This window comes from Limulus polyphemus, unplaced genomic scaffold (assembly GCF_000517525.1).
Source record: "Limulus polyphemus unplaced genomic scaffold, Limulus_polyphemus-2.1.2 Scaffold3012, whole genome shotgun sequence".
NCBI lineage: Eukaryota > Metazoa > Arthropoda > Merostomata > Xiphosura > Limulidae > Limulus > Limulus polyphemus.
The window spans coordinates 123,547-124,566 of NW_013668622.1; positions in this window are offsets into that span (position 1 = coordinate 123,547).

A 1,020-nucleotide genomic window follows, 5' to 3' on the forward strand; every position below is an offset into this window, starting at 1 on the left:
ATCAGATAGTCCCTGGTCAGCTCCTGTTGTGTTAGTCCAGAAGAAGGATGGGACCCAACGTTGCTGAGTGGACTTCAGGGCTCTTAACAGTATAACTGAAAAGGACTCGTACACACTGCCAAGAATTGATGATACTCTTTATGCCCTAAGTGGAGCCGGGTGATTTTCCACTCTGAACTTAAAGTCGGGTTTTCATCAAGTGAAAATGGTTGATGCAGATAAACCTAAGACTGCATTTAGTTATGGCCAAGGTCTCTGGCAATAGTGTGTGATGCCATTCGGGCTTAGCAATGATCTAGCAACATTTGAGAGGCTGATGGAAAGAGTACTGGAAGGCCTACAATGGATGATGTCATTGTGTTTGCAACAACGTTTGATGAGGAAATGTCTCGGCTAGAGGAAGTATTCAAGTGTTTGAAAGCAGCAAACCTCAAACTCCATCCCAAGAAATGCCACTTGTTCTATAAAGAGGTGCTTTACTTGGATAACATTGTAAGTGAGCATGGTGTGCGAACTGATCATGACAAGGTGAAAGCAGTGCGTGTTTGGCCTACCCCAGACAATGTGGGAGAGTTAAGAAGTTTCTTGGGACTCTGTACCTATTACCGGAAGTTTGTGAAAGACTTTGAAACTATAGCTATTCCACTACATGATCTGACCAAAAAAGGCCAGAAGTTCAAATGGACAGTTTCTTGCCAGCATGCTTTCAAGACATTGTAAGAAAAATTGGCCTCAGCTCCACTTTTAAAGCTCCATCCCTCACTGCCGTACATACTAGATTGTGATGCTAGTAATGTCGGAATTGGAGGAGTGTTGTCTCAGAAAGTGGGCGAAAACGAACATGTGGTGGCCTACTTCAGTAGGGTGTTAAGTAGACCAGAGGAGAACTATTGTGTAACACGGAGGGAACTCCTTGCTAAAGTAAAGAGTCTGACCTATTTCCATCCTTTCCTCTATTGTGCAATGTTTACCATCAGGACACACCATTCTGCGTTTCGCTGGTTAAGATCATTAAAGAAC